The 13246-nt window shown below is 47.9% G+C and overlaps 1 protein-coding gene across 4 annotated transcripts in view; it reads left to right on the forward strand.

The window, feature by feature from the left end:
* The window catches only part of LOC132355247 (uncharacterized), a 296430-nt gene that overhangs the window by 281830 nt on the left and 1354 nt on the right, over positions 1-13246 (forward strand). The gene's annotated exons all lie outside the window — the stretch shown is intronic.

Genomic DNA, 13246 nt, shown 5'->3' on the forward strand with positions numbered 1-13246 from the left:
GATGACAAGTAGGAGAGTGCCTGGCACAGAGCAGACTCAGGAAATATCTGCTGAATGCCCGAGTCTCAGGTGTCAAGTCTGAGCAGTTGGTAGCGACTTTCTGACATGAGATGCTGAGAAATATCTTCAGGCTAGGTTCGGTGGGAAATGCTGTCATTTAGGACTGATCTGCCAGGGGTGCAGATGAGCAAATGGAGAGAAGTAAATGTGCGTGTTAAGTCCTAGTGTGGGAAGAGCAGAATCCAAGCTTGAAAGCACTGAGGTGACCCTGAATTGCGGGGTGGCCACCAGAACGGAGTCTGGGTGCATCCAGCTCTGGATGATCTGATAGCAGGGTACTCTGCTGATCTCAGACCTGGACAGAGAGGACACGCCGGCTCAACCCAAGAGAAGCAGAATCCAGGCACTCCCCAGGCCGCTGTGCTTGGTGGGTTAGCATTTGACGGACCAGGAAGCAATCCCTCCATAAGTCACCCAGCACTGCCCTCTGGCAGTAAATGCCATCAAACGCACACTGGCTTAAAAAGATTCCTTTGGGAGCCTCTTTTATTTACAACCTCTGAGTGGATGCTCTTAGCATTTGGGCTTTGGCACTTATTTTACTAACCTACATGAACCCAATCCCGCTGTGATGTGAGTATAATAATCAGGAGAAATAATGTACTTCATGCCTGTCTGGTTCCACCAATGGTCTGAGATAATTCAGTTAGCCCTGAAGAGCTCCCACTTAGTAAACACTTAGTATGTGTTTACAGGCATTGTGCTCGGCCCTTTACTTGTGTCATACTAGTTTGTAATCTCTAGGAGGGGTGCTCTAATTATTCACATGTTACAGATGAATAAACCGAGGCTAAAGAGGAGGTCTCACTCTTGCTGCAAGTATATGACCTTCCGTTATGGGTGCTTCCAACCTCTGAACAATGGTAGCCCCACCCCCCACCCCCCACCCCCAACCCCCGCCCTGCCCCCAGCACAGGAATGACAGGGGAATGGAGTGGCTGGGGGCACTTGTATTTTACGTTTAGCTAACTTTTTTTTTTTTTAAAGGAACTCCTTTATTTATTTATCTATTTTTGGCTGTGTTGGGTCTTCGTTTCTGTGTGAGGGCTTTCTCCAGTTGCGGCGAGCGGGGGCCACTCTTCATCGCGGTGCGCGGGCCTCTCACTATCGCGGCCTCTCTTGTTGCGGAGCACAGGCTCCAGACGCGCAGGCTCAGTAGTTGTGGCGCACGGGCCTAGTTGCTCCGCGGCATGTGGGATCTTCCCAGACCAGGGCTCGAACCCGTGTCCTATGCGTTAGCAGGCAGATTCTCAACCACTACGCCACCAGGGAAGCCCTAACATATTTTTATAATGAATATGTATTACTTCTCTATATATATTTTTAAATTTAGACTGAATTCTGGGTGTCCCGTGATGAAGGGATGTTGCCAGTCTAGCAAATCCAGACAAGGACAGCCAGGAAGGAGGGGTAGGAAAAGTAATGGGGCTCTTTCACCTTGAGAGGCAGGGATCCAAAGGAGTTTGGCAGCTGTGTTACGACCCCTGAAGAGCCAGGGGGGCGGGGGGGGGGGTAGGTTTATTCTGTGTGTGTCTCCAGGGTGCAGACCCAGGGCCAGGGGAGCAGAGTTCTCAAGGCAGGTTTCAGCTGCACGTCAAAGCACGTTGCTAACCTGTAGGGGCTGCCCCACGCCTGAAAATGGTGGCTCTTGGAGGTGAGACACCTCTGCAAGGGCTAGAACTGGAGGCCTCTGGGAAGTTTATACAGGAGACTCATTGGTGGGGCAGGGGAGACTCATTAGAAGGTGGGCTGTCAGTCCTAAAGCCTCTGCTGTCTGTCTGCCCCTCCCATCTGCCCTCTTACCACTGGGCAGCAGTGTGCGCTCTCGCCTGTAGGTGGCAGCCTAGGCTCAGTAGGGGCCCAGCCTGCTCCATGCATGGGTTCTCACCCTGGGCTTGGTATCTTCTCACCTGAGAGGGCTTACAGACTCCTGATGCCTGGAGGGTGAGAGGTGGGAGAGGGGAGAAGGACTGCGCCCCCAGAGTGTGATTTAATTGCTTTTGGGTGTGGCCTGGGTCTGGGGATTTTTAGAGCTCCCAGGTAGTTCTAGAGGGAGTGACTGAGTGCTTTGACGCTGCCATTTCTGCGGGTTCAATGGCCAATTTGTTTCACATTCTGTGCTTTCACTGTACTCAGCAGGGGGTGCCTGGGTGCCCATGAGGTGTCCCCAGAAGCTATAAAGAATAGAGCTCATTAAGGGAGAGAAAATAAAAAGATCCCCCGGCCCCAAAACAAGAGGGAGAGAGGAAACAGGAGCCCACACAGTGCCCAGGAGGGAGTGATAGGCATTTGATTCCCTCAGGGAATGAATTCAGCCAGGCCATGCAGAGGGCAGGGAACCCTCTAGAAGGCAGGTCTGGGGGCTGGAGATGGGTCTCCTCCAGTAGCAGGGGCTTTGGCTTGTGGCCAGGCGGTGGCATTTCTGGGATTCAGGACTCTGTGGGGACTTGGCAGAAGTGGATTCACAGGGAGTTTGAGGCGCCTCCTGAGGCAGACCTTAGCCTGGGAGGAACTGGGCTCCTGCCATGACGGTGAACTGACCCCGGCGTCTGCCCTAAGATCTGCCCCAGCCTGGCGTCGGGATCCACAGAGAAGGTGCCCTCCGTCAATAGCAGCAGATGCAGCTATTTCCATAGCGCCTCAGGATACTGGGGCATAAACCACGCTGCTCTGGCCCAGGCTGGCACTAGGGTGAGGCGAGTGAGTGCACAGTTTAAGGAGGCAACAAAAGACTCGATCATTAATAAGATTAATAATATTTCAATGCAATATTTTAAAAATCAAAATTAATGCAAAAGAATGCATGATGAACAAAATAGCAACATTTTAAATTAAGACGGGATGGGATTAGTGGGTTTTCTTTTGCCTTGGTTCCACTGTGGCACCGCTTTGCTCTGGTCTCTCTACCGAAGCGCAGGCAAAGGGCAGAGGGGGAGTCTTCTCCCACTTTCCACCTGCACTTTGCCAGAGCCACCCATCAGCTTTGGCCCCTGGAGAACTTTAGGTCTTTAGTCCTGCTGGGGACTGTGGTGGCCGGCAGAGCAGTGGTGCCACCTAGCGGGGACTCCAGGTAGAGCACCAGAGATGCCCAGATGCTGTCCACAAGAGGGCTTGTCACGCATGTGGAAGACGTGGCTTGGGGACTTGCACTGGTGGCAGTGGAAGCGGGTCAGCCGGGGGCATGGGAACAGATGGACCAGGCGGTGGGGAAGTGTGAGGCAGTGTCGCTGAGATGCTGTTAGTTCTTCCGTGCTGGGTACCCCTAGGGGAGGGTATTCCCATTACACAGCACCAGGAATCTGAATTTTAAAATAGCTGCTTTAAGAGTTTACCTTTAGGGAGATCATTAGAATGAACAGGGGAGGCTTAAATGCAGATTCCCAGGCTCTAGCCCAACCTACTGAATCAGACTCTCCAGGCAGAACTCTAAATTCTGTGTGTTTTAAAAAGTACACCAGGCAGCCTGATGTCCACCTCGGTTAGGAACCTTGGGGTCGTTCAGATCGTTCGTTTTCCGGGTAAGGACCCAAAACCTGGAGAGTGAGCTGACCAAGATGATGAAAGAAACTGGAAGCAACATTAAGACTGGAACTCATACTATGCAAAGCCCTCTACAGATTCAGTGCAAAATCCCCATCAAACTACCACTGGCATTCTTCACAGAACTAGACCAAAAGTTGCACAATTTGTATGGAAACACAAAAGACCCTGAACAGCCAAAGCAATCTTGAGAGAACGGAGCTGGAGGAATCGGGCTCCCTGACTTCAGACTGTACTACAAAGCTACAGTAATCAAGACAGTATCAAGACTGCACAAAAACAGAAATATAGATCAATGGAACAGGATAGAAAGCCCAGAGATAAACCCACACACCTATGGCCACCTTATCTTTGATAAAGCAGGCAAGAATATACAATGGAGAAAAGACAGCCTCTTCAGTAAGTGGTGCTGGGAAAACTGAACAGCTACATGTAAAAGAATGAACTTAGAACACTCCCTAACACCATACACACAAATAAACTCAAAATGGATTAAAGATCTAAATGTGAAGCCAGACACTATAAAACTCTTAGAGGAAAGCATAGGAAGAACACTCTTTGACATAAATCACAGCAAGATACTTTTTGACCCACCTCCTAGAGTAATGGAAATAAAAACAAAAATAAACAAATGGGATCTAATGAAACTTCAAAGCTTTTGCACAGCAAAGGAAACCATAAACAAGATGAAAAGACAACCCTCAGAATGGGAGAAAATATTTGCAAACGAAGCAACTGACAAAGGATTAATCTCCAAAATCTATAAGCAGCTCATGCAGCTCAATATCAAAAAAACAAACAACCCAATCCAAAAATGGGCAGAAGATCTAAATAGACATTTCTCCAAAGAAGATATACAGATTGCCAACAAACACATGAAAGTGTGCTCAACATCACTAATCATTAGAGAAATGCAAATCAAAACTACGATGAGGTATATCACCTCACACCGGTCTACATCATCAAAAAATCTACAAACAATAAATGCTGGAGAGGGTGTGGAGAAAAGGGGACCCTCTTGCACTGTTGGTGGGAATGTAAATTGATACAGCCACTATGGAGAACAGTATGGAGGTTCCTTAAAAAACTAAAAATAGAACTACCATATGACCCAGAAATCCCACTACTGGGCATATACCCTGAGAAAACCATAATTCAAAGAGTCATGTACCACAATGTTCATTGCAGCTCTATTTACAATAGCTAGGACACGGAAGCAACCTAAGTGTCCATCGACAGATGAATGGATAAAGAAGATGTGGCACATATATACAGTGGAATATTACTCAGCCATATAATAAAGAAACGAAATTGAGTTATTTGTAGTCAGGTGGATGGACCTAGAGTCTGTCATACAGAGTGAAGTAAGTCAGAAAGAGAAACACAAATACCGTATGCTAACACATATATATGGAATCTAAAAAAAAAAAAAAAAAAATGGTTCTGAAGAACCTAGGGGCAGGACAGGAATAAAGACACAGACGTAGAGAATGGACTTGAGGACACGGGGAGGGGGAAGGGTAAGCTGGGACGAAGTGAGAGAGTGGCATGGACATATATACACTACCAAATGTAAAATAGACAGCTAGTGGGAAGCAGCCACGTAGCACAGGGAGATCAGCTCGGTGCTTTGTGACCACCTAGAGGGGTGGGATAGGGAGGGTGGGAGGGAGGGAGATGCAAGAGGGAAGAGATATGGGAACATATGTATATGTATAACTGATTCACTTTGTTATAAAAACAGAAACTAACACACCATCGTATAGCAATTATACTCCAATAAAGATGTTAAAAGAAAAAACAGACTGGAACTGGAATTTCCTTACTCCTAGTTCTCATCCTAGTACTGCCAGTGACGAAGCTGTGTGTGTGTGTGTGTGTGTGTGTGTGTGTGTGTGTGTGTGTGTGTGTGTGTGTTTGAAATACAAGGTATTGGGATAGGAACTGTGATACAAAGATGAGGAAGACAGGAAGTCCCAACTCCTCCTTAGGGAGAGTATAGGGAATAAAAACATGCCCCCGGAAATGTGTGCCAGGTCTCAGGTCATGACCGCTGGTGGGTGCAGAGGACCAAGAGGGCCCGAGATAGGTTAGGATTCCAACTCGTGGAGGCGGCCCTGGGGGAGGTGGCCGGGTGGGAGGAGCACGTTTGCGGGCACGTGGGGCACAGGCAGGGCGTGTGTGCTCAGCCGGTAGGCAGAGGGGAACACTGATGGCGTCTGGGCAGAGCAGTGACAGGTTGGAGTTGTGTTTCAAATAGGAGGACTCGGGAGGACGAAGCCCTATCGAGTAATTTGCGTGGACTTGGCTGTGACTTTGGTTGCCTTGAACCCTATCTTTTGGCCAGATGACTTGTGACCTGAGTGAACCTCAGACCCCACATCTTCACATCACCAGCCTTCAAAGCCCAGGAGGGGTTTCCATGCAACCATGAAAGGCAGGGAGAGACAAAATTGCTTCTTCCTTTGCTGTAATGATTAATATTCAAACTGTCTTTTTATCTCAGGAGCTCAGGATGATTTAAAACATGGAACTACTCTTAATATTTCCTTACAGAGATGGCTCGAGCCACAGAAACGGCCTGTGTTCATCTTTAACCCCATATTTCAGAGGATGAAATGAAGGCAGTAGACTGCTCAGGATTACAAGGCAGGGCAGGTCGAGCGAGCGTGAACTGAGCGTCAGCACCGAGCCACTCAGGCAGCGGAAATGTCCCTGGGACCAGAGTTGGGAATTCGAATCCCAGCTGTAGAGCTGTTTGGGGTTCAGAAGTTTGGGGGTCCCTCATGGCTGACAGGACCGATTGTAGGCTTGGGGGCAGCCCCGTTGGTGCTGCCACTCTGACCCCTCCCTAGGGAGACACGGACGGAGGGGGGAAGCAGGTGGCAGAAGACACTCTATTCAAGGCCCCTCCGATTACATCAGGACCAGCTGGTCCTCCCGGGGGACCTCCCAGCGCCTGTGCTGCCGCGTCCCTCAGGACCACTCGGAAGGCGAGAATGGGCCCTGTGGGCTGCACGCTCTTGGCCCTGGGAGGTTGATTGTGGCCACGTCACACTGACTCAGTGTATGTCTATTGGTCACTCATGACACTACACCTAAGACCCTCTGTGGTCTGGATTTACTGTGGGACTGAAGGCAAGTCACTTAAACAGAGAAAAACTCGTGTCCTTTAGTCTCCTTTCCAAAAGGAACCACCCCGTCTTCGCTGCCTCATGGGCTGGTGTGGGAATGATCTGGAGAGCGCATTTTAGGACAGAGCCTAAATGGTGTCTGGTCCCAGGCACGTTCCCCTCATCCCCACCGCTGGGCACCAGGACGTGAGCACTGGGGTGGGTGGCGAGAAGGGTCCGACTTCTCTCTGCCTCCCTGACTTGACTCCGCTTGGTGGGCGTCTCAAGCAAGCCTGGGGGTGGAGGGGAGACAGGCCAGTGGGCCCCTAGGGAGACAGAAGGTGTTGGGTTTCTAGCTGAGGACCCTTATGTGAAAGGCTGGCTCTGACCCCTGGGCATGAGGCCAGGAAGCCCCCAAAATAAGCCCATGTAAATGCCTTGTTCCTCACGTCTCCACACCTGTTGCCCAGGGGACAGAGACCCCCAGGCCCAAAATAGGTGCAGCTGCCGCGATGCTAATCCCGTCCCGCGCTGAGGCTGCGCCGTATTTGGAAACGTTTGTGCCGCCAGACTTGGGACCTCAGAGCCGGAGGCCTCTGTCCCTTTTCCTGGTCTGGCTTTCTTGGAGACTTCTGTCCGCCTCTTTCCTGTTCCTGGGCACGTAGTGGGCAGCTGGTAAACGACAGGTGAATGAGTCAGTGTGTGAGACCACAGACCTGAGACGGGTAGCGGCAAAGCGTGGGGCGATGCCGGCTCCGCACCGGGCGCGGTCTTCACACGGCAGCACCTCGCCCCCCTGGGCCTCCTCGGGGGTACTTGACTCTCTCTCCAGGCTTCTGAGCCAGTGTGAGCTACACATAGCCGTGCCCACACCCATCGTTTCAGGAAGCCAAGAAATTCAAGTGTATGGTTAGGATTGCTGACAGATTGGTAAAGACCGGCTTCTGGGTTATTATTGTGTCTTTATTAGTGACAGGAGAAGCAGAAAATCAGAAGAGCCGGTTCTCCCCAGGCACACAGAGTCCCCCACCTCTTTTCCCTTCTTACTAGGAATTCAGTTCAGCACATGCATTGAGCACCTGCTGTGTACAGAGCACTGTACTCACTGCTAAAGGGATTGACTTTCTTTTGGTCTCTGATTATGAAAGCATGTCACCCGGTCACCTTCCTCAGTCTCCCATACCTCTGTGTTTTGTTTTGATTTGTTTTCCATCATCATTATTTGAATATTTATATCTCCTTGATGGTCCTTGCGGTTCAAGTTTCCATCTCATTTATTTGTGTGTCTCTGGGTCACCGAGTAACCCTCTGCTGATGACAATGGTCCAATTTCTTTATCTGAGATGCTCCTTCTCTCCACAAGCTGGTGTCAGGTTCTTGACAAAGGTGGCCTAAGGGTGACTATCATCTGCTCCCTGGACCTCCTCAGGGCTCCTCAGGGCCACCTCTAAGCTGATAAAACATGGAGAAGGCCACCAAATGCCCAGGCTTCTTGCCCCTCACTGCCATGGAAAGCATGAAACATCTTAGCTAAAAATAATCGGTGCCCTCCTGGGCCCCAGCTGCTGCAAGTGTGGGCACAAGGGCCTCCGGAATGTCTCGGCCTTGCTCAGTGTAACCGGATCACGGCTCAGCCCCAAGCAAGCAGCCTCGGGACCTCTCAGCCTCAGATGTTTTTAGCAGTGGGATTATTGGGAGGGGTGGAAACAGGCCTCTGTGTTCTGGGCAGCTTCCTCAGCCCACATTCCCAGGCACGCTTTGCTTTATTAAAGCGCTCAGCTGTCGCGGGGACCAGGCGTGGAGGAAGGGAAGGCTGCCCTCCCCAGCCGGCTGCAGCCACTTGCCCCCCGTGAGGACACGTTGCTCCTATTAGAAGCTGAACCCCTTGCATGTTGTTAAGAAGGGGGCCCTCTGCAAATCGTAAATCAAGATCTCATCACTTCCAAATAAAGGAGTCCTAGCCCGCGGTCTCTTTAGAGTTGACAGATACGTTTTTTTAAATCCTGTGTTGAGCACGTATTTTCTGTATAATTAAAAAATTATAAAAGTAATAAAAAATAGAAATCTACTGCCAAGAGATTCGAGGCTCAGTAAAGAATCCAGGAAGAGTTTTCTGGATAGTGTAAGAATTACAGGGGAAAAAATAAATTCTATGTCCAAGTACCAGGAAAAATAGAAGAGAAAAGTGAGTCTATTTAGAAAAAGGAAAAGTAACTTGAACTGGCCGTTAACCTGGAGGTAGTGGGATTCCACCCAAAGAACTTATCCGGAAGGCGGCACCTTCACCCTTTTTTGCCATCCTGTTTTGGGATTCATGTGCAAAAGGACCAGGAGATATTGCAAATGAGCTAAGTCACCCAAGTTCCTACTGAACTTGGCCTGTCTGAGGGGAGACTCTCCGAAGACGGGGTGGGCTGGGTTGGTGGTCAAGAGAAGGGCTATAGTGGAGGCCTGGAGGAAGTTAACGGAAATAGTCAGCAGTCAAAAGGAAAAACATGTACACTGTGAGTTTATCCATCCAGTTCTGATGGACCCTCACCCCTGAGCCCACCTCCTCAAGCTATTATATTTCTTGCATCTGTTTCCCAGCTGCTCAGGTAGGTGGCACTTTGTAGTGTAAAGGAGTCTTGGGATCTAGAGAGAATCGCAGCTCTGCCATCTTGACCTCGAGCAAGCTACTCTGTGGTTCCGTTTCTTCATCTGTAAAGCAGGGGCAGGGCGATAGTCCTGTCTTGTCATCACTGAGTCAATATGCGGTGCTGAGAGCCCGGGGAAGGAGTTCAGGGACGGGGGCTGAGTCCACCCTCCTCCTCTCCGTTCCCAGACACACCTGGTCCCACGTGGGGCACGGTAGGGCCTTATTTGGAATGAGATTCGTGCTTTTCTTTCTCTCCACAGTAACAGGGCTTATATTTTCTATACTCATGGGCATCCTTTGCTTCGTGGAATAAATGAACACTGGCACAGTTGGTCACAGTATTAACTCAGAGAAAATGAATTTTTCCATTTTATCCTTCACAAAATCAGAGCCTAAAAGAGATAGTTATGGATTGCTTCCAGAACCCATCTCCTCATCTTCACCTTCATGGGAAATATTGCACTTTGCCAGTGTGTGGACGTGTCAGGTCCTACAGTCTCAGAGGTTTTCAAGTTTGTGGCCCAGTTCTGCATAAAATGCATCAGGGACCTCTTTTTTTTCAATCCTTTGTCTGAAATTCTATGAAACAAGTTCACTGCAAAGGTGGCAGTTCCTGCTTACCTGCCTTCTTTTTTTCTTTCTTTCTTCCTTTCTTATCTGTATTTTTAAAAAAAATATTTATTTATTTGGTTGCGCCGGGTCTTAGTTGCAGCAGGCAGGCTCCTTAGTTGTGGGAAGCGGGTTCCTTAGTTGCAGGCAGCACCAGCTCCTTAGTTGCGGCACTTGGGCTCATTAGTTGTGGCAGGTGGGCTCCTTAGTTGTGGCATGCGTGTGGGATCTAGTTCCCTGAGCAGGGATTGAACCCCGGGCCCCCGCATTGGGAGCTCGGAGTCTTAACCATTGCGCCACCAGGGAAGTCCCTCTTATCTGTATTTTATTATGTATTTTTTAAAGATAAGGACTATTTTAGAAAACATAATCACAATATTACCTTGAAAATGAACAATAATCCCATATCATCATCGAATATCCAGTCAGTATTCGAATTTTACCAGATGGGATACACATGTGTGTATCCTAACAAGGTCCAAGCAGAGCAATTGGTGGGTAGGTCTAAGTCTCCTTTAATCTATAGTCCCCCTTCCATTTCTTTAATGTATTTTTCCTTGCAATTTATTTATTGAAAAACCTAGATGTTGTGTTCAGTTGAGTTCCTCGTATCCTGGAGTTTATTGGTTGTATCTTGGGTCTGTTTCTGCTCTTCCTGTAAGTTGGTGGACACATTTAGGGTCTTGATCAGACCCCTGTTAGATTGCTGGCAGGAATTCTTCCTGGGCAGTGGTGTATATACTTCTGTCAAGAGGCGTGTCATGTCCGGTTGTCTTATTTTTGTGACGCTAGTAGCCATAATTCATCAGGGGTTCATAATTCATATTACAGTGGTGACATGCCAGGTCTTTCATTCATTCTTCATCTACCAGTTTGAATACCTCTGTAATGAGAAGCTTCATTTTCTTTTTCTATCCCCCACTTTCCCCAGAAGGCAGCCGATAGCTGTCCTTGTACAGACTGAGAGGCTCAGAGCAACTGCAGCCCTTTGGGCCCAGCCTCAGGCCAGGGTCGGGACCAGGCTTGTTCTCACTGCTGTGATTTCCTCTCAGTAACAGCCACCACCAGGAGGACACACACTTTCTAGTCACATTGTTGCCAGAAAGCATTGAAAGCACATCAAAGAGATGTGGTCTTTGAGGTAAAATTATCTGAAATCACTGATAGGCCAAATCTGACATCCATAGTGGCCTTCTTTCTGTAGAATGACAAATCCCAGGAGGCGCTGAACTCCCCTGGGCCTTTAACTCCTCCTGAGTCAAGCTGGGTCATCTAATCACCTAGAATCAGATAAAGAAGGGAACTTGACAACTATTTCTGATAACGATGAACAAATGATTCTACGTTTGAAAATGCTGTTTCCGGTAGTAGGTCGTCCAGGTAGTTTTCTGACTTCCTGCTGTATTTTCCCTTATGCTAAAGACAGGTTTACCCTTGATAAGGGGTGAGATTTTCTGTTGCGCGGCTTTGAAACAGTGCAGACTGAGCCAAGAACTCAGTGGTAGACTTTTTTTTTTAATTTTTAAATTTTTTTAACATCTTTATTGGAGTATAATTGCTTTATAATGGTGTGTTAGTTTCTGCTGTATAACAAAGTGAATCAGCTATATGCATACGTATATCCCCATATCCCCTCCCTCTTGCGTCTCCCTATCCCACCCTCCCTATCCCACCCCTCTAGGTGGTCACAAAGCACGGAGCTGATCTCCCTGTGCTATGCAGCTGCTTCCCACTAGCTATCTGCTTTACCTTTGGTAGTGTATATATGACCATGCCACTCTCTCACTTCGTCCCAGCTTCCCCTTCTCCCTCCCCGTGTCATCAAGTGCATTCTCTACGTCTGCATCTTTATTCCTGTCCTTCCGCCTAGGTTCTTCAGAACCTTTTTTTTTTTTTTAGATTCCATATATATGCGTTAGCATACGGTATTTGTTTTTCTCTCTCTGACTTACTTCACTCTGTATGACAGACTCTAGGTCCATCCACCTCACTACAAATAACTCAATTTCGTTTCTTTTTATGGATGACTAGTATTTCATTGTATATATGTGCCATATCTTCTTTATCCATTCATCTGTCGATGGACACTTAGGTTGCTTCCATGTCCTGGCTATTGTAAATAGAGCTGCAATGAACATTGTGGTACATGACTCTTTTTGAATTATGGTTTTCTCAGGGTATATGCCCAGTAGTGGGATTGCTGGGTCGTATGGTAGTTTTATTTTTAGTTTTTTAAGGAACCTCCATACTGTTCTCCATAGTGGCTGTATCAATTTACACTCCCACCAACAGTGCAAGAAGGTTCCCTTTTCTCCACACCCTCTCCAGCATTTATTGTTTGTAGATTTTTTGATGATGGCCATTCTGACCGGTGTGAGGTGATACCTCATTGTAGTTTTTTTTTTTTTTTTTTTTTTTAATTTATTTATTTATTTATTTATTTATGGCTGTGTTGGGTCTTCGTTTCTGTGCGAGGGCTTTTCTCTAGTTGCGGCAAGTGGGGACCACTCTTCATCGCGGTGCGCGGGCCTCTCGCTATCGCGGCCTCTCTTGTTGTGGAGCACAGGCTCCAGACGCATGGGCTCACCAATTGTGGCTCACGGGCCCAGTTGCTCTGCGGCATGTGGGATCTTCCCAGACCAGGGCTCGAACCCGTGTCCCCTGCATTGGCAGGCAGATTCTCAACCACTGCGCCACCAGGGAAGCCCCATCATTGTAGTTTTGATTTGCATTTCTCTAATGATTAGTGATGTTGAGCATCCTTTCATGTGTTCGTTGGCAATCTGTATATCTTCTTTGGAGAAATGTCTATTTAGGTCTTCTGCCCATTTTTGGTTTGGGTTGTTTTTTTTTAATACTGAGCTGCATGAGCTGCTTGTATATTTTGGAGATTAATCCTTTGTCAGTTGCTTCGTTTGCAAATATTTTCTCCCATTCTGAGGGTTGTCTTTTCGTCTTGCTTATGGTTTCCTTTGCTGTGCAAAAGCTTTTAGGTTTCATTAGGTCCCATTTACTTTTGTTTTTATTTCCATTTCTCTAGGAGGTGGGTCAAAAAGGATCTTGCTGTGATTTAGGTCATAGAGTGTTCTGCCTGTGTTTTCCTCTAAGAGTTTTATTGTGTCTGACTTTACATTTAGGTCTTTAATCCATTTTGAGTTTATTATTTTTGTGTATGGTGTTTGTTAGGGAGTGTTCTAATTTCGTTCTTTTACATGTAGCTGTCCAGTTTTCTCAGCACCTCAGTGGTAGATTTACCCCGAGTTCTTGGAGGGACCAGACGCTATTT

This window comes from Balaenoptera ricei, chromosome 20 (assembly GCF_028023285.1).
Source record: "Balaenoptera ricei isolate mBalRic1 chromosome 20, mBalRic1.hap2, whole genome shotgun sequence".
Classification (NCBI taxonomy): Eukaryota; Metazoa; Chordata; class Mammalia; order Artiodactyla; family Balaenopteridae; genus Balaenoptera; species Balaenoptera ricei.